Below are 27,536 nucleotides of genomic sequence, written 5' to 3' on the forward strand. Positions count from 1 at the left end.
CTAATTAATGGTAGCATCATGAAGAAAAATGTGTCCTGCAAACATTAAGACCTCATATGGCTCTGAGAGCAGAAAATAAAAAATATTATGGTGCTTGGAAGGGGGGGGGGGGAGCAGTCAAAAACGAAAAAGAAAATCAAAACATTCCTGTGGCAGGAAGGAGTTAAAGGCATGCCCTTGAGGGTGTAGCTAGAACATGTGACATGGGCAAAGTAATGGCATCTTTTTATTTATTTTTTTATAAATTTTGTGCTTTTATAAGGTTATAATAGACCCCTAGGGGCATTTTATTTTTTATTCATTGTGGGCGTTTAAACTTTTTTTGGTACTATTCCGTTATCGGGCCAGCAGCAGCGCATTTCAGCACCAGCTTTCGGGACAGCAGTTCAGTTCAGCAGCGGGAATTACAATGACATCCGAGGACTGCTGGCCCGATGCTTGTGCCCAGTAGCCAGTACATCAATGACCCCCCCTCCATCTCCTCCTCCTTCCAGTGCTGCCCCCCAGCTCTCCTTACATCTACCCCGTACCCTCTCCCCGCCACATGACTAAGCCGATGCTGGCCCGATGATAGAGGCCGTGCTTGTGTGTAGTAGGCAGTACATCGATCGATGCCCTCATCCTCCTCTTCCTTCCAGTGCTGCCCCCCAGCTCTTCTTACATCTGCCCCGTACCCTCTCCCTGTAATAGGCCTCACCGTAAATCTTGAGCAATGAATGCTACTAGATAGCCGCCGGACGCTGCAGAAAGTTTGTCCCTCCGGCTCGCTGTAGCTCACCGTTCCTATAGTCGGCGTGTTTCTTGTCAGGGCCTGGATTGAGCCCCGGTGTCTTTCCTTTCGGTCTCGGTACTAGCGCTGAGGTGAGGCCTAGTCGTGTGGCGGGGAGAGGGTACGGGGAAGATGTAAGGAGAGCTGGGGGGCAGCACTGGCAGGAGGAGAAGGATGGGGGAGGGGGGTCATCGATGTACTGGTTACTGGGCACAAGCATCGGGCCAGCAGTCCTCGGATGTCATTGTAATTCCCGCTGCTGAACTGCTGTCCCGAAAGCTGCTGCTGAACTGCGCTGCTGCTGGCCCGATAACGGAATAGTACCCTTTTTTTTTTCTTCCTTTTTTATGCTGATTTGCTCATGATGTTGATACATAAACCCCAGTTAGAGGACATATGCAGTCTCCTATGACTTAGAGCAGAGGTGATCTGGATCCACTACAAACCAGCAGCACATTTAGTTCCCAGCCCTGGCAGATCACATGGAAGTGGAGCTGCAACATTTTGTTAAATTGCTTAAAGGAATTATCCAGCTTCCAAAAATGATCTGCAAATACATCCACTGCAATGCTGCATACTCTCTGTTCCGGGGGGGGGGGGGGGGGGTGAGCTTACAAATGAAACATCACAGCAGCATGTGACTTCAGATGTGAGTGATTTATTACCTGTGATTTCATTACAGGGGAAAGTGATGAAGGGAGAGGTAGACAGAGAGTACGCAGGAAGACGCATCATGGGAAATGTGGTTTGTCCTCAGATTCACTGCATGTAAATAACAATGATATAAGGAGCAGCAAGTGCAAGAAAGCCAAACAAAGGCTGCACAAGGGAACAGTGAATATTTAGCACTGCCGTGGATGTATTTTCAGATAATTTTGAAACTATGAATTAGCACATGTGGAATTATATACTTAACAAAAAAGTGTGAAACAACTGAAAATATGTCTTATATTCTAGGTTCTTCAAAGTAGCCACCTTTTGCTTTGATTACTGCTTTGCACACTCTTTACATTCTCTTGATGAGCTTCAAGAGGTAGTCACTAGAGATGAGAGAACACCGTTCAATCGAATAGGTATTCAATCGAATATCAGGCCGTTCAAGGTATTCGATTTGTTTTTAACCAAAATATGCAAATAAAATGCACCAAACTTCACCATTGGTATCATGAAATCTAATGGCTTAAACCAGCAACCAAACCTAAAATATTATGTTTTTAAAATTCTCCGAAAATTCCAATAAAAAGGACAATTTATACAAAACGTATGGCTAAATGTGTTGAGAAGAATGCCTTCTGTAAGAAATACAACCATAAAAAGTTTGCACTGTTATAATGGACATATCTAACTTTTTTCCATTAAAAAAAACCCAGAATGGTGAAAAGTGCTAGCTACGAAGTTGAGAGACAGAAAACTATATACATTACAATTTAATGCACAGCCATGCCCCACCTCACCTTTTCCATTATTTGCAGTCACTTACTAGTTCCTCATGCACACTTCTCCGCTCCATGCTGTGTTTTCTATTTATTGAATACATTTCTCACTCCAACATTTTTTCCACCTGAGCTACCATTTGTCGCTTTTATAGATGTACAATGCAGGTCACTCCAGATTATGATCTTCATATTTTTTCATTTGCTTCATGCTTCAGTTCTCCAACTTAGCAGGACCTAAAATGTGCAAATTGAGTGGTACACAGAAGGCAACTATTGGTATTCTAGGCCACTGGCTTGGGATCAATTAAATTAAAACATTGGTTTACAAAAATAATGTTTCCCTTTAGTTCATAAAAAATAAAACACACTGAAAAGGGTGACCCAGCTGTGCTAAGAGGCACATTACTTTATGTGAGTAAGCAAACATTTTCTGGTCAAAGTATCAATCCATTATTCAGGTCCATTTTATTATTACATCGCTTTTAAATTATTATGAACAGCAACTGGTAGCTTAAACAAAAGGCAAAAATACTTAGGAAATACCAAGAGATTGTGCTTTTTAGTTTTTGTTATGTTTTTGTACTAAATGTTGCTTTTTTCCCCAATCCGTTTTTTTTGTTTTTTTTTTTAAATATTAATGCAATTTATCTGTTTATGTGAATAGAGTGTTTCTCTATGGGTGGTATAGAGCACACAGTTACATACTGGAGTTAAGCTAGTTCATCCCATCATATAGTTTTGATCTAGAGTAACAGTTCATGCATATTTCCAATGACAGCTCCATATAGGCTCTAGTTCTATGAAGGCATACTATTGCACTTTTAGAAGTCTACTGTACCTCTATATTTCATGTTTCTCTGGTTTACACATTACAGTGATATTCTTAAATAGCTCCATAGTACATTGGCATGCAGAGGCACCATACAGCGGCACATAGTGTACCTATGGGGCTCTGCATTACCAAGCTGAATAAACTCTGATTGCTAGCAGAAAAGGAAACTGCACATGGCAAATCTGTCCCTAACTTTAGATGTAGGATTCAGAATAAATTCTCGAATTAATCATGACACCAATCACTATAGTACGGATAACTTATATTTCTGGAGCAAGTTCCATAGATTCTGCTCTCTTAGTCCTCTCTAAAGCGTATATACTATGTCCATATTGGCTGGGAAGTAATAAATAAAGAGTCAATGTTAGTCACTATCAGTAATTCACATAATGATTAGAGATGAGCGAGTAGTGAAATATTCGAGATTCGTTTTGAGTAGAGCCTCAATATTCGACTACTCGATCGAATATTGAATCCCATTATAGTCTATGGGAAAAAAATGCTCGTTTCAGGGGAAACCACTATTCGACTAAAGGAGAGTCACTAAGTCCACCATTAGCAGGAGGAGAGTGTTTAGGAGGAGCGAAGTGCAGTTGAGGAGTGTTAAGGAGGTGCGCTGTGCAGTTAAAGTGCATGGACCCCATAGACTATGGGTTGGATCACATTAGCACTTGCCTCCCGTCCGGAAGGAGTCCGCAGGAGGACCCCCCGAATGGAATTTCAGCACAACTGCAAGCGCTGGACAGTTAAGCACACAGACCCCATAGCATATAATGGGCTCCGTGTGCTTGCCGCGCACTTCCCGCATGAATCATTCGGCTCCTTCCAGATGGGAGGCAAGCACTAATGTGAACCGGCCCTTACTTGTCCTGAAGATCCAGTATTGATTGGCCGAATGCTATACACTGTATAGCATTCAGCCAATCAATGCTGGTTCTGCAGCAGGCTCGTCTTTGCTAGTCGGAAGAGCTAGCAGCTTGCGGTTATGCAGGAGCTGACTTTTTCTCATAGGAATACATTGACCAGCATTGAAGACTGCTGTGGTCCGATCTTAGACTCCGCCTCGTCATAGACAAGCCTCCAGCAGAACCAGCGTTGCTTGGCCGAATGCTGTACACTGTATAGCATTCGACCAATCAACGCTGGTCAATGCATTCCTATGACAAAAAGTCAGCTCCCGCATAACCGCAAGTTGCCAGCTATCCCAACTAGCAAAGACGAGCCTGCAGCATAACCAGTGTTGATTGACCGAATGCTATACAGTTTATAGTATTCGGCCAATCAACGCTGGTTCTGAATCAAATCTTTACTGCGAATAGCGAGTAGTATTCAATTGAGTACGAGTATTTCGAATACCGTAGTATTTTCTCGAATGCCTATTCGATCGAATACTACTCGCTCATCTCTAATAGTGATATTTTAATATCCATCTTTAATTCTGGACAGTTATACAGCTTGATCCTTGTGAACGTAATCTGCATAACACATATTCTCGAGTATAAGCTGAGTTTTTCAGCACAGTTTTTATAAAAGTTCTAAATCACTCCTTTCCCTAGAATTCATATAAAAGTAAAAAAATTACTGTGAAATACATGGTACACATTAGGTATCCCTGTGTCTGAAAGTGCCCGATCTACTGAATATAGGGGATCTGCAGTGCTCCTGTTCCGTCGGGAAGGGGTTAAGAGGAGCACTGCAGATCCCCTATATTCAACCAGGCCAAGTGGGGGGGAAGAAAACTCCAGTCCTTAAGCTCAGGGAAGGGGCAGACAGACAACCAAAACTCCCCCTCCCCTTTCCCAGCACCCAGCAACTACTGCACCCGAAAACTCCGACCATTTTAATTTTTGAAATTTTCCAGTAGCTGCTGCATTCCCCCCCACCCCCCACCCCCTTCCTCGGCTTATACTCGAGTCAATAAGTTTTCCCAGTTTTCTGTGGTAAAATTAGGGGCCTCAGCTTATATTCGGGTCGGTTTATACTCAAGTATATACGGTATATTCATAGATTCAGAGAAGGAGACCCTGGCAAATTCACAACTTCTTATTTTAACCATTATTTTATGTATTTCAATTTCCAGTATTAGAAAACATATGCCTGGAGGAAATGCACGAAGGCATAGGTGATAAAGATGATACAGCACAGAAATATCACTCTGTTCATACTAGAGATGCTTGAATGGCGCAAAATCAACTTCAGACCAAATCAATGCAGTCCAAAGTGGATCTTCCGTATTATATTCTGGGCTTTCTTCAGGCCCCAAAGTATAATAACCAAAGTTTTCCAATCCTCTACTTCAATGCCATCCACTAACTACATGATAACATTTTACCCCCATATTGCCAGTCTCTTCTGAGTTTTCCTTGAGCTGTGACATCAGTGTCAGTTCAGTGAATATTAGGGTAGCGGATAGCACAGGCCAGGGGAGCGGTTTTATGATGCAAAAAGATCCTCACTGAAATTTTAAATATAGGACTATTCTGCAGCCACCTGGAACACATACAACTTATTTATAAATGTACCGGATAGCTTTAACATCATCTTACATCTCAAAGTAACAGTCTTAAATTTCCGGTGCCACCTCCATCTTCTTCAGGAACAGCCACTCTTCGTGTCTTCTTCTGGGGGTTGGCTTCAAACTTCTAGGCCTGGGGCCTAGGGCAAAGCCGACTGCACATGCCCGCCAGCCACAAGAAAATGGCCGCTTACACAGTATTGTGAGCGGCCATTTTCTTGTGGCCAGCGGGCATGCGCAGTCGGCTTTGCCCTAGGCCTGATACCTAGAAGTTTGAAGCCAATCCAGGGAAGAAGAAAGGTGAAGAGCTCGTTCCTGAAGAAGATGGAGGTGACGCTGGAGAGTTCTCACGCAGCTTTGGGGACGCCCCCAGTGCTGTTTGAGAACTAGGGCCTGCCCCTAGTGATGCGAAAGAACTCATTTGCATACCGGCGAAAACCTGGATTTCTGCGGAACGGCGGCGCGGAGAATACATCTAAAGGTAGGAGAATAATAGCCTTTCTTAAGGCTATTCCTACGTGTTAGCGAGAAAATATTTTATATTAATGGTAGAATCCCTTTAATAGGACGACCCACTGGACTCAAACATAAAAAGAGCAGGGATTTTGCAGCAACTCAGCAGAAGAGAGTGGGAGACTAAGAGTAGTAGTCAGACATGATTGGGCTCATGTGTTCAACCAACCCACCAGCAGTCTTCAAGTCTGGTGCAATGATGAGAGCCTTCAGTGTGGAAGATGGTGGTAGTAATACCCCCAGGTACCACCCTGTAGTTATCCTCCCTGAGCCTGATGGTGTTTGGAGAGTCCTCAATGGTGAATGTAGGATAGAGGAGTCAGGAGACATGGTAGAATGGTGCAACAAGTCAAGGTTTATTTGAAGTAAGATAGGTAACACAAACTGCAATCTTATACATAATGAGGCAAAGTTTTTAAGAATAACTAAAAGATGGAGCTGAGGCTGAGTGATGGTACTCCCTTGGGTGTTCAGTTTTATTTCTACTGAAATTCACATTACAATATCAATGCAGTATTTTTTACAAGAGGTATGCCCTACGTTTTCCATAAATATACCATAAAATGCTTGCAATGCCCAGGCTGCAGGATGCAGGTTTGAAAAGGTCCAACCTGGCTGGATTGTAGCTATGAGCTCTGTCCATAATTTCCCTCAATATGTTCCATAAAGGGGAGAAGAGTTATGGCATATCTCCTGACTGCAAAACGACACTAGGGCTAACTAGTAGTGGAAGCTGAGGCCAATCTGACCATGGTACTCTGGCTTCCTCTTTCCCCCACATTTGGGAGGAAGAGAACTAATTGTCTACTCCTAAAGAGAGAGAAGTAGAAAAACAGTCACTCCTCTTAAGTAGAATATTCTAGTTCTAGGGCTGTACCATTAGCTCAGATTCAGCCTTAATGGTATGTTCCACAAAGCAATACATTTCTTATGTTAGGTTCACACTTACGTGGACCCAAAACTGTAGACTGTAATGTGGTCCGCCAGGTTTCCATCCGCTTTCCACCCAAAAAATGTGAAGAGAAAAGTCCTGTTAGCAGGTCTTTTCTCTCAGCATTTTTAAATTGGAATGGGGAACAGAATCTCTGAGCGCTCACTGAGCGCAGATGTGAACATACCCTTATTCATCCACAATGTGTTAACCCGTTCTTTCCCTAGTGTTCCAATGCTACAATTTCGATGATACACTTATAGTTTACATTGAATATTTTCCCGCAAAACTATTTCTCATTCTGTTCAGTTCCTATAACATACTGCTGGGAGATAGGAATGAATGTTCAACAAGCAGGTTTCCTTTGATAAAATCTGATGGTATATTGTATAAGTCAGTGATTCTTAACCGTATTAAGTTTTAGGAACCTGAGAATAATTTCTCTAATCATGAGAAACACCTACTTCTACACCTACAGAAATTAGCTTGTTTTAGGGGAAGACAAACTTAGGCTGCCTTCACACGGAGTAACGCGGGGCTTCATTCACATCCGTACACGCGAGCACTGCGGAAGGCTCCCGAACACTTCCCATTCACTTCAATGGGAGAGCTCGTAAAGCTGGTGTTACGAGCACTCCCATTGAAGTGAATGGGAAGTGTTCGGGAGCCTTCTGCAGTGCTCGCGTGTACGGCTGTGAATGAAGCCCGACATTACTCCTTGTGAAGGCAGCCTTATAGGTTTTGCTTTTCTCTGTATTGTGTTTTAGTTGTTTTGACAACCATCTTTGGATAGGCTCAGATCCCTGCCACCCCTTCTGTAAAAGTGCCAGGTCTTGATTCCACATTGTTCTGGGGATTCCTTGACCAAAGGAACCCTAGACAGCCGTGGTTGGGAAACACTGGTGTAAATGTGGAATCGTCAACCCCTTTCATTTATTCTAACATGGTAACAAAATAACAATAACAGAACATAGTTTTCTAGAATGAATAAAATAAAAGTATCGGAAAAAAATAAGTTTTGTTCAGAGCTTAACCTGTCATTGAATGTTTGTGATAAACTGGCAATTTAAAAGCCAAGTCATACTGAAAAATGTCAGTAGGACCCACTGAGTTGATTACATTGTGTTGATGTGTATTATTTGGTTTTAAGGAACTTGCGTTGCTTCGGAGTTTTATCTGTCCAAAAAGAGAATATAAAAATGTCACCGGTGAAATGTGCTGATTGACATTGTAGTTTAGTATTTAATCGGGAGCGGATTTATCGCATCCAGGGATTTCCATCCTCACAATGGCTTACGCTGGTTCGCTGTGTTTGTGCTGGCAGACTATGTAAACAAGCTCACCTTTATTTTATTTTAATGTGACATTCACCGTTTGTAGTTTTTTTCTTCTTGGTATGCTAATTATTGCATATAAAATATTTGGGGTCTTGTTATTATTGTCGTAGATTTTATGGTTTTTAGAGTGAGATAGGATGTTATTGAACACACAAATAATGACAAAGACAGCAATGTGTTGTAAAGAGAATCATTTACATTTTCAGAAAGCAGATGTACTTTCTCAGAGACATCTAATATAATGGAATTAAGCAGTTTAACCAGCAGGGTAGAATGGACCATTTCAGCTTTCCAACATCAATAATGACACAGTAACACCCCTGAATAAAGAAGCACGTGAATTTCACAACAATTCACATCCTGCTTTTGAAGTTTTGTAAAGCCTGTCGATGAGTAAAATATATTTATATTATATATACAGCTTTTTTTTCTTATTATTTCCAAACATAATGTTTAAATGTTACCGTGAAAACATGAAATGTACTTGAGATGTCTTTTGATTCTGCCATCAAATTATATTACAGAGAGCTGAATAATTTACAAAGTAGAAAGTGATCGGCCGAATGCTGTCTAACCCGATCAAACACAGGTCAATGCCAGCTAAGCAGCCTTGTGAAATTTCCTCCTCTGTAGCAGCTAAATGCTTAGTAACTGCAGAAAGCCTAGAATTGAGACACAATTACACCGCCATTGTTTAAATAATCAAACTGTGACCTCCAAGGTTAAATCCCATAATTGGAGTGATACTTCAAAGCACGGCCTACCTTTTCAGCACCGCTTGTGCGTTTGGATAGAGAAAAAAAATACAGCATGAAAGCTGCAAAAAAATAGCAAAGAGTAATCATATAAAATTATATCATAGGTACGTCGTAAGGTGATTCAACCGGGCTACAGAATTTTGACAACAAAAATTCTAAATTAACAAACAACACGACAATAACTGACATTGAAAGGTATGAAAACAAAATAAAAAAGCAATAATAATGGGATATTTATATAGAAAGGAGTCAGTAAAATTACATAATATTGATGTGTGTGAGATAAAGTCATTAGGACTTTATAGGACTGTTTGTAAGATCTTATAATGTATAGGAGATTGTATAATGACTCAGTAGGTGGAAAGTATTGATTTTGGACCATGAACCAGATATATATACCGTATATACTCGAGTATAAGCCGACCCGAATATAAGCCGACCCCCCTAATTTTACCACAAAAAAACTGGGAAAACTTATTGACTCGAGTATAAGCCGAGGGGGGGGGGGGGGGAGATGCAGCAGCTACTGGAAAATTTTCAAAAATTAAAATGGTCAGAGTTTTTGGGTGCAGTAGTTGCTGGGTGCTGGGAAAGGGGACGGGTTGTTTTGGTTGTCTGTCTGCCCCTTCCCTGAGCTTGAGGACTGTTTTTTTCCCCCACTTGGAATTCAGCCTGGCTAAATATAGGGTATCTGCAGTGCTCCTATTAACCCCTTCCCGACGGAAGAGGAGCACTGCAGATACCCTATATTCAGTAGACCGGGCACTCTCAGACACAAGGATACCTAATGTGTTTGTGTGTTTCACAGTAGTTTTCTACTTTTATATGTATTCTAGGGAAAGGAGGGATTTGGAACTCTATTTTATTTTTTTATTAAATTTTTTTTAAGTCATAGGTTGTGTCATTTTATCAGCTGTCTGCAGGATAATAGAAAAAACCTTGGGTTATTTATTAATTTGTGACCAACGACTTTTTATGCGTTTGTGACACAATTTTATGGTATCCGTTTTTTGAAGTAAAAGTTACATTTTATATATATATATATATATATATATATATATATATATATATATCTTTTCCACTGGTGCTGGAATTTTTTTATTTTTACTTACCTGTTTGATAATACATTCTGCTTCTGAGGGAATAATCATGCATGGGAGGAGTATACTGTATATGTGGACCTCCAGAGACCTTCTCTATCAAGTGAGTGAGCTGTATTTTTGGCTTTTTTGTTTATCAACTCCGGCTTCTCCATATAGACTTTTAGGCATCGCTCAGCCAATTGAGAGGGATTATAGGTGTGAGGTCACTGAAGACTTATGGTGACTATAAAAGAGGCTAAACCAGGAACACTGCCATTTTGTGGGGCAGAGATTACAGGGATGAGATCAGAGGTTACACAGGGAATGATAGATAACACTGCTAGATAGTGAGGTTTAGGGGGCGATCACACTACTGTTGGTGTCCGCTCGGCAGTGTCTGTAGCTATGTATACTCGGATGTGCCAATAAAGCCTTTTTGATTTGGTTTGATTTTGTCCGTACAAGATTTTAGCAACGGACACTCTTTGACCTGTCAGAACTCCGTTAAAATTTGCATTCATTTCAATGGGATTTTATCTTGTGTCCGTTAGTGTCCTTTATTGTACGTTTCTGTCTGTTTACACCCATGTACGTTTTTTTTTACAGCGGACAAAAAAATCCTACATGTCTGTTAGAGAAAAAACGGACTTCAAGTGTCTGTTTATTTTAACATTGAAGTCTATGGGAAAGAAACAGTACGGACAATAACTGATATCCATCAGTTATTGTCCGTTATATTAAGTGTCCGTTTTTTATGTTTTTTTTTGTTTTTTTTTAAACGGACACTTTCATAACGGACTCCAACAGTAGTGTGAAGCTTACCTTAGTGTGTTTCATACTGGAGAAGTGATAAATTATAGTTAATTACTAGAGATGAGCGAGTAGTACTCGATCGAGTAGGTATTCGATCGAATACTACGGTATTCTAAATACTCGTACTTGATCGAGTACCACTTACTGTTCGAATGTAAAAGTTCGATGCAGAATCAGCATTGATTGGCCGAATGCTATACAATCGGCCAATCAACGCTGGTTCTTCTCCTACCTTTAGAAGTCTTCTCCGTGCAGCTTCCCCGTGGCGTCTTCCGGCTCTTCATTCACTCTGCCAGGCATCGGGCCTGGGCAGAGCCGACTGCGCATGTCCGCTTGTAGTGCGGGCATGCGCAGTCGGCTCTGCCAAGGCCCGATGCCTGGCAGAGTGAATGAAGAGGCGGAAGACGCCGCGGGGACGCTGCACGGAGAAGACTTCTCGGAGGATCCAGCCCGACCCTCACTCGTGGACTTGGTAAGTATAATTTGATCGAATGTTGCCTACCCCTGAAACGAGCATTTTCCCCCCATAGACTATAATAGGGTTCGATATTCGATTCGAGTAGTCGAATACTGAGGGGCTACTCGAAACGAATATCGAACCTCGAACATTTTACTGTTCGTTCATCTCTATTAATTACAACAAATTGATAGAGATATAGATCTTAGTCAGAGAGACATGAGTCAGTGTTAGGCTGGGACAGACAGACAGTATCCATTGCTGTCAGGGCTGCTACATTAAAATCACAATTCTTACATACAATCATATTGTCCAGAAGTGACAGATCAGTGATGCATGCTACCATTCATTTTGTTTGTGTACAATGCCATCAAAAATCACTGTATTTTCTGTGAAAAATTAGTATTTTTACACTACTGTTAATACACTTTATTTTGGAGTTTTGTTGCATATGGTGCCACACTAAAGTAGGTGAAGTTTTTTTTGCTAAACTAGAATTTTACACCCCTTTTAGTTAAACTTCAGTTTTTTTTTGCATGCAATGTTGCACTAGCTTGGCATATGTTCTGTCTACAGTAAGAAGTTATACACCACGGGTCAGCTGTAGAGATGGGTGAACTGATTTGTTAGTTGAGTCGGATTTGACCCAAATATTCCAAATTATTTGGTATTTTACAAAATTAAAAAACTGGGGATTAATCTCGAACTAACTAAAATGTCCGCCACAATATGCATTGTGGTAAATTATTATACTCTGGGGTCATTCAGATGGTGAAGGCCCAGGGGAGTTTAAAGGTCAGTTCACACGTGAAAACCGCCTAGCTTATTTGTGCGAGGTAAAAAACCTCGGGGAGTTTTTTTTTACGCTGTTTTTTGCATTCCACGCGGTTTTTGACGAGGTTTTTGACGCGGTTTTCGCTAGCGGTTTTCGCTAGGGTTTTTTTTTCCTATATGTGCTATAGAAACTGCAGGCGAAAACCGCGCGTTTTTTTTGCAAAAAACCGCGCGGTTTTGTGTGCAAAAAACCGCACGGTTTTTTACCGCGCGGTTTTCGCCTCCCATTCACTTCTATGCAATTCTTCAGGCGTTTTCCGCCTGAAGAAAGGTCATGTCGCTTCTTCAGGCGGAAAACGCTAGGAGGAAAAAAAAAGCTAGTGGTCTACATAGACCACCATGTTAAAGGAGAGGTTTTTGAAGCGAATTCCGCTGTCAAAAACCTCCCCTTTGCCCACGTGTGAACTAGCCCTAAAAAAAAAAATATTTAAAGACGCTTATACTCTCCTTCCCTCTTTTGGACTTCTTCACAGCGTTTGCCATTCTCCTGGTGACGTCATTCACCCAGCGTCACTACCGAGTCATGGTGCTTGACATGTGCATGTGACTACTAAAGCCCAATCACAGCCCTCAGCTGTGTCCCTGGGCACATGACGTCACTGCGAATAACAAGAGAGAGGATGGAAGATGCCACAAGGAGGCCCAAAAAGAGGTGACAGAAGATGAGAACAAATGTCTTTTAAGCCTTTACACCTCCATAGGGCCTCCACCTATTATAGTCTATGAAGAAACCCCAAAGTATAAAAATTTTACTTCTGGATTTGGTTCTGTCTGAACTTCTTCGATCCGAAATGAATCAGGGACCTGAGCTATCTGAACCTGAAATGAAACCAATCCTGGGAACTTAAGTGCAACCATCTCTAGTCAGCAGTGAATCTTCTGTCTTTTGTTGCATATAGTGTCACACTAAATTGACATATTTTCTGTATTATATAACATTTATACAACATTTTTAATGATACTTCTATTCAGTCTGTCCAAGCGACTGCTGTTAAAGGGATATTTCTTTTTTTATTATTATTTTTCTTTAAAAAGGAATATATTTTACACAATTTTCCAATATACACGTATTTAAAATTCAGTTTATGTACATTTACTATATCCCTTCATGGCTATAATGGTATAGCCCATGGATTAGCCATCTAATACATCTATGGACTATCAGAATAGGACTAAATGGGAGGGACTGCCAGCAACTTTACCTTCTCTGCCAGCATTTACACTACAACAAGTAGCCGCACCCAGCGCCGCACCTCCCATGAGGCGACCTGAAGCGGCATTTTTGCTGACCTAAGCCAGTCCAGGACAAGCTGTCCTGGACTGGCTTAGCGTCACCGTGTCTGCAGCCCGACACAACAAGCGAGCGGTGTATTGGGGCGGCCCTGCTGGACGCAGCACTGCTCCAGCGGCCGCCCCTCACACTCAGGCAGAGAGCAGGTCCTCTTCCTGCCTGCTCTTTGCCTGCGAACGCCGCTCGCTCCGCTCGGCCCCGCCCCTTTCCGCTCAGCGTCGCCCCCTTCTGCTCGGCCCCGCCCCTTTCTTGCGACCCCCGCCCCCTCCTCCGGGGAAGGGGGGGCAGCTTTCTGACGTCCGCTTCAGGCGGCAGAAAGCCCAGGTTCACCCCTGGCCGCACCTGCAGCCAATACACTTTGCTGAACTTGATGTAACAGGTTTTTTTCATATACTGTGTAAATCTGATGCACATCAGCAAAGAGATACGCACAGCCTAAAACAACCAGGTTCAGTCATACCTGGACTATGTCCCTTCTCTGCAAGAAACCCAGATCCCATGAACTTCTGGTTAAGAAGGAACTGGCCCAGTTTGCCATTAGTAGATTGTCTTGTCCACCCTCCAGTGTACTTTTTTTTTTTTTTTTTTTTATAAATGTAGATTGTGAGCCCCGCATAGAGCTCACAATGCACATTTTTCCCTATCAGTATGTCTTTTTGGAATATGGGATGGAAATCCATGCAAACACGGGGAGAACATACAAACTCCTTGCAGATGGTTTTATGCCCTTGGTGGGATTTGAACACCAGGACTCCAATGCTGCAAGGCTGCAGTGCTAACCACTGAGTCACCGTGTGGCCCCTCACCCTCCAGTGTACTGTCAGAAAGGTTATTCAGAGCATCGCTCCACCAAAGTAGCCAAATTTGTCCTCCACAATTGTGGAAAACGTTACCTTTGTAGCAATGAATTAGGCTAACCTCACATTTGCGCTGGAGTGTCATTGGAGGACTTTTCTCTCTGCGGCTTTCAGTAGGAAAATGATGGACACCTCGAGTACCACTATAGTCAATGGTGGTCCATGGATTACCACTGTTTTAGAAGTCAGCTCTCCATCATTTGGGTCCCATAGTGGCCCCTGAACAACAGAGAGCACGGCGTAGATATGAACCTAGCCTTAGACATGCATCGGTGAGAATTTTCAAACACCTCTTATCTGATGCTAGTAGATAGATCTACCATATAGTGGGAATTAGTTTTTCATCACAGCCCAGCAATGTCGCTGCCTCTGTTTGCCTTGTCCATAATATTCCATACTGTGCCACCCTACGTTGAAAAGAGTAAATATAACCAACTTTAAAACACTTCTCTCAAAAAGGTTATCCTTTCCATCAGCAGGGTTCCAATCTTAACTGCCAAGACCCCCCCTAGATCAGCTGTCTTTCCATGTTAGCATGAGCTGCAGTTCTTACTTGCCATACTTAATCTCAAGAATCCTATCTATACTGCTAGTTTATGTAAATTGAAGAATTTCCCTAAATATATTGCTTTAGCAATGCTGCTTTGTTTTCCTGCTATGTGAAATTCTATCTCCCATTGTTCACACAGAGTTTCCATAGAGCCAGACCTGTGTGATAAGACAGGACAAGTGATGTCACTCACTGCTCTCACTGTTACCTATAGCTCTACTGTTCAGCTAATTGCAGTTTTCTGTAATCTCTCTATGTAAATACACAGATAGCACTGAATCCTACTCTACAAGCATGTGCATATTATTTGATCTGCATTTATATCAAATTTCTAGTAACCATAATAAGTATTGTGATACTTCATAGTGTCCTGTTCAGTAAGCTGTGGGTGGGGTACACAGGAAGTGAGAAGAAGAGACAGCAGGCAAACTGCTGAAAACCCCTTTAATAGAAGCTGAAGCGAGTAACACAGTGCCTGTTCCATAGACTTAAATGTGAGTATTCACTATGATGGCTACTAAAAGTATGGCAAGTGAAAAGTGTAGCTTGAACCTTCACTGAGAAACAGCAGGTCAGCAGTGGTCCAACAGTCAGACCTCCTCCAATCTAAACTTGATATACTATGAGTAGGACATCAATTTTAAAACCCCTTTAATATTTTAAGCCACCTTTTCTTCCAACACATCTATGTGTGTACTGTGTAAACACCAGCAGGCAATTTGCCCCCAAAACAGGATCTTTTTGGACAGTTTTTTTTTTTTTTTTTTTTTAATTTTAAAAAGCATTCAACATTACAACAGTTCTGTGCCTGTCAGATTGTGACTGACTACCATCTATCTTGACATTAAAGGGAGTCTATTAGAGATGAGCGAACACTAAAATGTTCGAGGTTCGAAATTCGATTCGAACAGCCGCTCACTGTTCGAGTGTTCGAACGGGTTTCGAACCCCATTATAGTCTATGGGGAACATATACTCGTTAAGGGGGAAACCCAAATCCGTGTCTGGAGGGTCACCAAGTCCACTATGACACCCCAGGAAATGATACCAACACCCTGGAATGACACTGGGACAGCAGGGGAAGCATGTCTGGAGGCATAAAAGTCAATTTATTTCATGGAAATCCCTGTCAGTTTGCGATTTTCGCAAGCTAACTTTTCCCCATAGGAATGCATTGGACAGCGCTGATTGGCCAGAGTACGGAATTCGACCAATCAGCGCTGGCTCTGATGGAGGAGGCGGAGTCTAAGATTGCTCCACACCAGTCTCCATTCAGGTCCGACCTTAGACTCTGCCTCCTCCGGCAGAGCCAGCGCTGATTGGCCGAAGGCTGGCCAATGCATTCCTATGGGTATGCACAGACTTAGCAGTGCTGAGCCAGTTCTGCTCAACTACACCGTGTGCCGGTCAGCCCATCTGATATAGCAGAGCCGAGTGTGCACTCTCGGCTCTGCTACATCAGATGTAGCAGAGCCGAGGGTGCACTGGAACCCTTATGCACACTCGGCTCTGCTACATAAGATGTAGCAGAGCCGAGGGTGCACTGGAACCCTTATGCACACTCGGCTCTGCTACATAAGATGTAGCAGAGCCGAGGGTGCACTAGAACCCTTATGCACACTCGGCTCTGCTACATCAGATGTAGCAGAGCCGAGGTTGCACTAGAACCCTTATGCACACTCGGCTCTGCTACATCTGATGGGCTGACCAGCACACGGTGTAGTTGAGCAGAACTGGCTGAACACTGCTAAGTCTCTGCATTCCCATAGGAATGCATTGGCCAGCGCTGATTGGCCAGAGTACGGAATTCGACCAATCAGCGCTGGCTCTGCTGGAGGAGGCGGAGTCTAAGATTGCTCCACACCAGTCTCCATTCAGGTCCGACCTTAGACTCCGCCTCCTCCGGCAGAGCCAGCGCTGATTGGCCGAAGGCTGGCCAATGCATTCCTATGGGTATGCACAGACTTAGCAGTGCTGAGCCAGTTCTGCTAAACTACACCGTGTGCCGGTCAGCCCATCTGATATAGCAGAGCCGAGTGTGCACTAGAACCCTTATGCACACTCGGCTCTGCTACATCAGATGGGCTAACTGGCCCACGGTGTAGTTGAGCAGAACTGGCTCAGCACTGCTAAGTCTGTGCATACCCATAGGAATGCATTGGCCAGCCTTCGGCCAATCAGCGCTGGCTCTGCCGGAGGAGGCGGAGTCTAAGGTCGGACCTGAATGGAGACTGGTGTGGAGCGATCTTAGACTCCGCCTCCTCCATCAGAGCCAGCGCTGATTGGTCGAATTCCGTACTTTGGCCAATCAGTGCTGGCCAATGCATTCCTATGGGAATGCAGAGACTTAGCAGTGTTCAGCCAGTTCTGCTCAACTACACCGTATGCCGGTCAGCCCATCAGATGTAGCAGAGCCGAGTGTGCATAAGGGTTCTAGTGCACCCTCGGCTCTGCTACATCTGATGTAGCAGAGCCGAGTGTGCATAAGGGTTCTAGTGCACCCTCGGCTCTGCTACATCTGATGTAGAAGAGCCGAGTGTGCATAAGGGTTACAGTGCACCCTCAGCTCTGCTACATCTGATGTAGCAGAGCCGAGTGTGCATAAGGGTTCTAGTGCACCCTCGGCTCTGCGACATCTGATGTACTAGAGCCGAGTGTGCACACTCGGCTCTGCTATATCAGATGGGCTGACCGGCACATGGTGTAGTTGAGCAGAACTGGCTCAGCACTGCTAAGTCTGTGCATACCCATAGGAATGCATTGGCCAGCCTTCGGCCAATCAGCGCTGGCTCTGCTGGAGGAGGCGGAGTCTAAGGTCGGACCTGAATGGAGACTGGTGTGGAGCGATCTTAGACTCCGCCTCCTCCATCAGAGCCAGCGCTGATTGGTCGAATTCCGTACTCTGGCCAATCAGCGCTGTCCAATGCATTCCTATGGGAAAAAGTTTATGTCACAAAAATCACAATTACACACCCGATAGAGCCCCAAAAAGTTATTTTTAATAACATTCCTACCTAAATAAAGGTTATCCCTCGCTATCCCTGCCTGTACAGCTATCCCTGTCTCTTAGTCACAAAGTTCACATTCTCATATGACCCGGATTTGAAATCCACTATTCGTCTAAAATGGAGGTCACCTGATTTCGGCAGCCAATGACTTTTCCAATTTTTTTCGATGTGTCGTAGTTCCTGTCCCACCTCCCCTGCGCTGTTATTGGTGCAAAAAAAGCGCCAGGGAAAGTGGGAGGGGAATCGAATTTTTTTTGGAGTTTGTCACGTGATGTTCGATTCGAATCGAACACATCGAACAGCCTGATATCTGATCGAACATGTGTTCGATAGAACACTGTTCGCTCATCTCTATAGTCTATCGCTTCCTCCAAGGATACTCAATTGTCAACACTGCATTACAGACCACATTACAATGGTAAGCAACATACCTTTGTTATGTATGTCACTTTTGTAGATTTGGAAAAAAAACTACTTTGAAGTATTATGCAAATTTGGCAGTTAGTGCCCAGGGGGTGGGGTTTCAGTTCTCAGAGTAGACCTTAGAGTGCCATACAATCAGAACAATGGCAGTCTTCTTATTTCAAACAAAATTATTTGGACCAAAATGAATCAAGTGACCAAAATGGCCAACTTATAACTAAACTAAATCTCTGAATTTTGCTCATCTCTGCTTATCAAACTTAGCATAGCCCCTCAAAATGAATTCCTATATTGGGAATTATTAACACATATTAATTTTATGGTTTTTTTTTATTATTGATATGGTTTACAGAACCTATGGCCTTATTCAAATTATGATATAGTTGTTCCATGAAGGGACCATGGGTTTAGTTCCAATAAATGATCAGATTCCGAGATGGTCTTGCCAGAAGACTTTACCTATTGTTAAAACTAGGTTCACACTAGTGTCTCTTCTCTGTTGGGGTCCCTCAGCACAGACTAGGACACAAATCTGAACATAGCCTAACTTGGGAATCTTTCCTTCCTCTACAGATGTTTGATAATATTTTTGGAGCTAAATATGCATGAGGCCCATATAAAAATTCCATAAGAATCCCATATAAAATGTGTGAGCAAAGAGATTATTTTTCCCACGTATTCTGTGATAATCCAAGTAAAAAATTCTTGCCACCACTGGCATAACTACTGCCATAGCAGCAGAGGCAGCTGCCACAGGGCCCGGGACATTAGGGGCCCGGTGACAGCCGCTACCACTGCGTTTTTTTATTTTTTTCTGTAGTTACTCCAGCCAGTAGCGGGCCCTATTTACTTACTGATCCTGACAGGGCCAGGATCAGTAAGTGACACTGCGGGCCCCACAAACACTATCATTATACTCGGGGGCCTTTTCAAACCCCCAAGTATAATGATCGGAGGCCCGAGAGAGGTAAGAAACATAAAAAACACTGTTACTTACCTCTCCACGATGTGGGCAGGCTTCAGGTCTAGTGGCCTGCGTCCCGGGTCATGTGACGTCTGACGTAATTGAAGATGGACTACAGCGGAGGCCGACAGTGTAGGAGCCGGGAGATAGGTGAGCAACAGAGTTTTTTTATGTTTTTCTCCCCCTGGGTCTCCGATTATTATATATTATTATTATTCTTTTCAGACCCCAGAGTATAATAATTGTTTATGGGTGTCCACAGTGGGGCATAATACTGTGTGCAGGGGCCACTATGGGGGATAATACTGTGTGGAGGGGCCACTATGGGGGATAATACTGTGTGCAGGGGCCACTATGGGGGATAATACTGTGTGGAGGGGCCACTGAGGGACATAATAGTGAGTGCAGGGGCCACTAAGAGACATAATACTGTGTACAGGGGCCACTATGGGACATAATACTGTGTGAAGGGTCCACTATGGGTATAATACTGTGTCAGGGGCCACTATGGGGCATAATAGAGTGCGCAGGAATGCAGAGGAGGGGGTCGGTTGAGGTCTTCAGTGTCGGTCAGGGAGGGGGGCCATGTCAAAAGTTCGCCACGGGGTCCCGCCATTCCTAGCTATGCCACGGCTTGCCACACTTCAACGCATTCCTTGTAGAGGAGAATAGGATTCATATGGTAACACTCAGAGTTTCTTCAGGCTTGTATCCATATTGCAGTACATGTACCCATATATGGGTGAGGGCACATGAACATTGTCCACTTTATGACTTTGAAGGAAAATAAGGAGAGTCAGACCCTTGTGCAACTGGTAAGTTTTACATTTTGCATATTGTAGATTAGTAATCTAATAGTTTTCTATTTTTTTTATTATTCAAGCCATTATTGCTTTATAGCTTACAAACATCCAGCTGGTCATTTATGATGTTTGCCTACTGCCAGCAGAAATAAACCAGCACAGTGACACGTTTATCTGAGCCATTTGCAGGGTTTCGCGCCATCTTTCATCATTTCCAGGTAACATTAGTTGAACAGTATGAGCAGCAGACAATGGGCATCAACTGTGAATCCAGCACATATTTTAAAGGGAGTCTGTCACCTCCTTTATGGCTATTAAACCAATAACAGCGCCAGGTAGGGGACATTAAAAACACACGTAAATATTCCCCTGTGACCGCAGAAAGGAAGATATTCATTGATTATGCAAATGAGGCTCCAAATTCATCAAGAGCAATTCAAAGCCCAGCAAGTGCTCCAGTTCTCCATGTAAACCCTGCTCAATGTACCATCCATGACCCTGATTGACAGCTCCACCATTCAGCTAAGTCACTATTACTGACGCTCAAATTTCACACAGCATATGACAAAAATGGCTGACAGATGCAGGCCCCACCTCTGGAACCCAATCTCATATCACCCCTATTCCTGCTGACAGCCACATCCAAGCTCTGCAGTGGTCATCTTGTGAAAACTACTAAGCTCACTGAACTACACTGTTTCTGTAACGTCTATAGAAGTGAATGGGAATTACGAGAACAGTGTAGAATAGTGATCTATGTGATTAGTTTCCATAATTTGTGAGATGGGACAACGTAGGTGCCAATTATTGCTGTGTGACTGAGGGTGGGGGGACTACGACCTGTCACATGGGTATGGTAGTGGCATTTTCCTTTTTTTTTTACACATTGTGCCAGTCATAATAGACCTTTGGGGAAAGTGCATTTTAACTGATTTTGCAGTCTCCGATATTAACTGTATAGCTGATCTAGGACCCAGCAGCTCATGCAGCTCCTGCAAGGGCTGGAGGTGGCAGTGGCATCAGGGTGTCTCCCATAGTTGTGTACATAGGGCTCTTCAAGCACTGTCTACACAGTGAGCGGGAAAGTAATGGCAGTGTTAAACCATCCCTGCCTTCTCTATAGGACGCACAGCTCTAGTAACAGCCGGCCCACTGTTTCTGCAGTTGCATGATTTTGTGTAAAAAGTACAGTAGTTAATTCCTGAAAGATTTCATTAATATGACAATAATTCGGGTTGTAATTGGTGATTATATGGAGGACACTTATTGCCTCATTTCTGCAATTGTGTGTCTTTATCTGTCTATATACATTACTACATATGTGGCAGTTCTAGTGCCCGAGCAGGCCCAAAACCCCCTCTATCACTTACTATTAGAGATGAGCGAGTACTATTCGATCGAGTAGGTATTCGATCGAATACTACGGTATTCGAAATACTCATACTCAATCGAGTACCACTCGCTATTTGAATGGAAAAGTTCGATGTAGAACCAGCATTGATTGGCCGAATACTATACAGTCGGCCAATCAATGCTGGTTCTTCTCCTACCTTTAGAAGTCTTCTCCGTGCAGCTTCCCCGCGGCGTCTTCCAGCTCTGCATTCACTCTGCCAGGCAGCGGGCCTGGGCAGAGCCGACTGCGCATGTCTGCTTGTAGTGCGGGCATGCACAGTCGGCTCTGCCCAGGAAGATGCTGCGGGGACGCTGCACGGAGAAGACTTATCGGAGGATCCAGCCCGACCCTCACTCATGGACTTGGTGAGTATAATTTGATCGAATGTTGCCTACCCCTGAAACGAGCATTTTCCCCCCATAGAGTATAATAGGGTTCGATATTCGATTCGAGTAGTCAAATATTGAGGGGCTACTCGAAACAAATATCGAACCTCGAACATTTTACTGTTCGCTCATCTCTACTTACTATGCCAACTTTGCTCCATACCATGATGCCTTCTTTGTGAGGGAACATTGTTGTTTTGAAGCGGAAAATTTCTTTCTAAAATACTTCTGGGAACTTTGACTTTGAAAAAGATCACATTTCTTAAATGTTATATAAATACAGATCTGGTGCGCGGTTCCCTGAAGATAGGTGGGAAGAAGAACTGTTAAAAAGTAAATCGAAACAGATTTCCAAAGGGTTTCCTTGAAAAAAAAGAATGTCAAATAAATGATCTATTTTGTATTACATTCATATAATTTTACCAAGCCCTTATATAAAGCAGTGACGCCCGGGGTCCCTTTATACAGAGGTAGATCAGGTGCTTTCGTCTCTTTGTTACACCGCAGCGTTGGTTTGCATGTTACATGCAGCAGGCCTGAGAATACATTTTTTGTTACCATATGCCAATGTTGCCACCTTATTGTCTCCACTTCAGTTATGTGTTTTGTAATATGTAAATATTGGATGATTTATATACAATATAATGAAGGATAGCTGGAGAGTGCAGCCTTACATTGCTGCTGCCTGGTCCCACAAACTGAGGCTTGATATTTTCTGTTTCCCACGAATAAATCTCTTGTAACTCCCATCATGAGAATGTTTTTATATGCAATTATGTCTTGCAGCTGGGTTCTGTTAATTGAGCTCCTTTCTTCAGACAGATGGACCAGTGTAATACAATAGGTTCTTCTTGACTTTGACAAACCACAGCAGACAGATATATATGAGGTGCTCTGCATATTTGGTGTGTTTTGCCATGACAGTAAATCATTTCCAAAAATCCCCAAAATCATATTTACATTTGGCTCATTCATTGTAATGTCTGTGCAGAGATGCACTGTAGAAATACATGTGAGGCTTGCTAACTCATTTTATGACAAAGTCTTGAGAAAATTTTCATACATTTTTTATTCTAAGATAGTTTTAAAAGTAAAATAACAGTGAAACATATCAATATGAGAATTGTATAAAGAGCCTGTAAACCCGACACCAGAACACTCGATGCAACTGATCTGCTCTTCATCTGCTAATATTACCAATATCAAACTCTTGTTCCTTCAGAAAAAAATTCTCCATGTACACATGACCTTCACTCATACACTCGAGTCGTAGACTTTGCTGTCACCATTGCTCAGACAGAACATAGGCTCAATAAGATCTAACAGGTTGGTTGTAGATAAAACCGTAAGAAATATACTAGTGGCAAGTGACTGTCTTCAAAGTCATCTCTAAGTGCGGTTGTCTTATGTTGGGCCATAGGGCAAATCCAATCCTTTATGTCAATAATAATTTTCTATGGCTTTCAGACATTCGGTGATACCACAAAGATACCAGTTCATGCCAGGGGCAACATGGTGGCTCAGTGATTAGCACTGCGCCCTTTCAGCGCTGGAATCCTGGGTTCGAGTCCTGCCAGGAACAACTGCAAGATCTGCAAGGAGTTTGTATGTTCTCCCTTTGTTTGTGTGGATTTCCTCCCTCCAAAGATATGCTGATAGTAAAAAATGTACATCGTGAGCCCTATATGGTTCTAACAATCTACATTAAAAAAAGATGCTAGTCCATTCCCTTATTATCTCCCACTTAGACTACTGTAACACCCTTCTCCATGGCCTCCCTGGAAATACCCTTGCCCCCTCCAGTCCACCTCAAACTGTGCTGCTCGCTTAATACACCTCACTTTTCTTCATCGGCCGCTCCCCTTTGCTAATCCCTTCACTGATTACCCATTGCCCAGCGAATAGAGTTCAAAATACTAACGTTAACATACAAAGCCATCCACAACCTTTCCCCTCCATATATCTCTGACCTAATCTCCCGCTACCTGCCCAAAGGTAACCCCAGATCTTCCTACTCAGCTCTGTTCTTATCTGCTCTTCACACAACCGTCTCCAAGATTTCTCTCATGCATCCCCCATACTCTGGAACTCCTTAAACATAAGACTGACCCCCACAATCACAGGCTTCAAGAAGGTCCTGAAGAATCGCACATTCCGGAAGGCCTACAACCTCCAATTACACTACTGTGACCACAACACCATGTGAACAGTTTCTACCCTCACTTTCTATCTCTATCCCTCTTCCTTCATGGACTGTAAGGGCCCTCTATCTCACTGTGCCAGTCAGTCATTTTTAGTATTATATTTGTTTTGTATATGTTATGTACTGTATGTAAATTCTCAAATGTAAAGCACCATGGAAATAATATAATAATCTACAGCACCATGGAATTAATATAATAATGTACAGCACCATGGAAATAATATAATAATGTACAGCACCATAGAATTAATAGTGCTATATAAATAAACAATAATAAAATAATAACTGGCCACTTAGTCACTTCTGACAAAACTGAAGGCCCAAATTTGTTTTGTTATCAACCAGACACCTACCATGAAAATAGTCACCTTTTTAAGTTATCTGATTTCTTATTCACATATATCAATCCCTCATTAACCTCCCCGCCAACACACACACACACACACACACACACACATACACACACACACACACACACACAGAAATGTACACACATCTATACATGCTGGCCAAGCAAAATAGTTAGCTATTGAATCATTTGGATGACAACTATCACTCCAGATTCACCTGTATTATTTCTATCTTCTAAACTGTGCCTTTGCCCCTATAACCATTGTAAACCTAGATATAATACTTCACTCTCTGTCGTATGCCCCCGGCTCTACCTTCAATCCCAGATTCCTTTTTCATTGATACAACAATCTGTGTATTAGACATCACTTCAGGTAAGAGAACAACTTTCATTTAGCAGTGGTTCCATTATCCATGATGAGCAATAATGCATAAAAGTTAGCATTGCACGTGTTATTTGAGACCAAACATTTTGCACCAGGACAACCTTGTAAGTACAGATATGATACACATAGGACAGTTAGATATACAGAAAGTCCAATGGCCATGTAAAGTTCAGCCATGGAAAATTACCTCTTGTTATTCCTTTCAAATTTACATTATAACTGAATATTCTGCATTTATTAAGAACATTTTCCATGTTGCATAAATCATAGCTTTGAAGATGCTATATTGTATTTTGCACAAAGGTCACAAAATGTTCCAGCCTTGTACATTTTACTAATGTACGTCATCTAAATGTGCTTATAACACTGTGCTTTGAATATATCCATTGAAAAGTACATTTATTTTGTTCTTGACTGACATTCTCATAATCATGAATTCTCTACCCTTTTACAAGTGATGGAAAAGGAAACAAGTGACATCTTTGACTCAGATATTCCCAGGAGCAGGCAGTTTGATCTTGGCGGTCTAATGTATTGCACTTGCGACATTTTACCCTTTGAAGTTTAATGAATAAAAATGTTGCTGCTGATTAAGAGTTGACGAATGCTGCGCGGGCGCCGGCTGTATCTGTACATATGTGTATGTTTATTGACTCGCACCAACATCCAGCTTCTAGTTACAGGTACACTAACTGAAGCCTTGAAGTGATTGATGACTTAGAAGTGTGCTCTCAGAATCGTGTGGGCACTACAAGCAGTTTATGAGGAGCGAAGAAAGTGAAATAGACCTTTTACTCCACAAGTCGCAGTGGCGTGACAACCATTAATCTTCATAAAGTACTCCTTGTTAGGATCACAGGAACGGAGAATTCAAGCATCTCATTTAGATGCTAGACAGAAATAGACCAGCTTCCCATTTCAATGACAAGAGGTGCTACAGAACCACCGTCCTTATTTATGTGTATTAGTGATTATACTGCTCTTACTGTTTTATGATGATTTGGGATACTGCTTAATAAATGATAAAAATGGCTAAGCCTGTACTATTAATGGGTGCACTGGTTGTGTGGAAGGACAAGACCAGCATAGAAACACATAGCTCATTTATGATAGCATATACTTAAATAATAGTGCCATGTAAGGGCCTAGTGAGGATCAAAAACACAAACCAATGAAACTATACAGTGATACGAATCATAAGGCTGGCATCTGATTTGACAAACAGTATTTGCCTACAGAGAGTTGCTCTGCTTAGGAATCATTGTCTAATATCTCCCCTTTAACCACAATTGATATTTGTAGCTTCTGTCTGCATCACAGTTGTCTGTTGACAAATTTTGCAATTGAAGCCCCGCCCATGATGCACTTGCAGGTTCATTTTAATAACTAGAAAAATATGATTATCTCTGCACTGATTTGTAGGTACATTTCTTTCGCTGCTAAAGAACCCTGCTTGACACTATTATTGGAATGGGAGCGCCCTGTAACAAGGATGGTATTCTTAAACATCCCATTGTTTTCTAAAACATCCCAAATATATTGTTAAACATCCCATTGTTTTCTTAAACATCCCAATATATTGTTAAACATGCCATTGTTCAATTAAATTCAGTATTTAGTCTCCTGGATATTCTTCTTCAAACTGATCAGTGATGGCGGTACCTGTATCATTCAGCAGCCCATTGGGAAGTGAGGAGAGAATGGGAGTAGAAGTCCTTTGTCATGGTCACAGTAGTAGGACTGGTCTCCACCTATCCTTTTATGCTCATCAAGGCTGGTGCAGTGCTAAGGGGACCTGCAGAGTAGACGTTGTTAGTGGTAGTTCTCCACCAAGTCACATCCTCTGGTGATATCTCCTGTCTGATGGTAGTTGGGGTGCCCTTGATGGTGTGGTGCAAGATTAAAGTAATCAGAGTGAGTGGTATCTTTGTAAATAACTCACACTTCTTTGTTGTAGTTATCAAGGCACATAAATCTTCAAACAGGTTGCAAAAAATTCCAGAAATGGAGATATAACTTTTTAGGTCTCCTGGGTTTGACCAAGCACTCATAAGTCTTCCTTTGAAGGGTACGCAGGTTCCCTAATCTTTTAGTTCTCTTCTACTTTGCCTATAGTCTGCTTTATGTTTACACAATATCTACAATACCCAAGCTGTGGGGCGCAGGTTTATTAAAGAGTGCTAGATCTGTACGGAAGCTCTTAGAGTTCTAGACGTAAATATGAGGCTTGTGAAAATGTTCTTCAAATACTGTCCTTGCAGTCAAAAAAAGTAGCATAATTCAGCAGATGTTCATCTCCTGATTTGAACAGCCATACTGACCAGGAGCCTGAAGCCATATACACAAGCCCAAGCCCTTGCTACAATGGTCTATTCATATAAATTATTATGAGGGTCCCATGGTCCAGCTACAGTTAGACCAATCCTACAACTTAAAGATAACCATTAGGGTTGATCGATCGGGATCGGAAAAGATCGGATTCTGATTGGTGATCGAGTAAATTTCACGATCGTGAACAGAATTCCGATCCCGATCTTTTTATGCGGGATCGAGGTCGGAGGTTATTTCCCACAAAGCTTTGCTACTGGCCAAGCATTGTGGGAAAAGCCAACAATGTTAGCTAGGTCCCATAGGAATGAATGGAT

This window comes from Leptodactylus fuscus, chromosome 3, assembly GCF_031893055.1.
Source record: "Leptodactylus fuscus isolate aLepFus1 chromosome 3, aLepFus1.hap2, whole genome shotgun sequence".
NCBI classification, from domain to species: Eukaryota; Metazoa; Chordata; class Amphibia; order Anura; family Leptodactylidae; genus Leptodactylus; species Leptodactylus fuscus.